Here is a 241-nt window from a genome sequence, read left to right as displayed (position 1 = left end):
GGGACGAGGCGAGCAACGCGTGCGAGGAGAGAGAGCGCGCCTCGGTTCCGGCGCGCAACGGTGGCCAAGATCAATAGACGGGCCACGAGCCATCATCCCAGGCGACATAGAACCCGCTGGTTTTGATCTCTCGCGCAAGCGTCGTTCCTCCGCACGCTACGCTAATAACGGCCACGCTATAATGATAACGTCATCGGCGAGATCCCGACCCGGTCGGGTGTGGGGTGGAGGGAGGGGGAGG

At 63.5% G+C, this 241-nt stretch overlaps 1 protein-coding gene across 9 annotated transcripts in view; it reads left to right on the top strand.

The window, feature by feature from the left end:
* Positions 1-214: 214 nt before the first annotated feature.
* LOC102675465 (gamma-aminobutyric acid receptor subunit beta) overlaps positions 215-241 on the top strand; it is a 94722-nt gene continuing 94695 nt past the window's right edge. For all 9 annotated transcript variants that reach the window (XM_006618940.2, XM_031512060.1, XM_006618939.2 and 6 more), the window contains exon 1: positions 215-219. The gene's annotated coding sequence lies outside the window, so the exon portion shown is untranslated. The remainder of the gene's footprint in view (positions 220-241) is intronic.

Source organism: Apis dorsata, unplaced genomic scaffold (genome assembly GCF_000469605.1).
Source record: "Apis dorsata unplaced genomic scaffold, Apis dorsata 1.3 scaffold_382, whole genome shotgun sequence".
NCBI classification, from domain to species: domain Eukaryota; kingdom Metazoa; phylum Arthropoda; class Insecta; order Hymenoptera; family Apidae; genus Apis; species Apis dorsata.
Note: the sequence above shows the minus strand (reverse complement) of the source record. Positions and strands in the feature narration are given on the sequence as shown.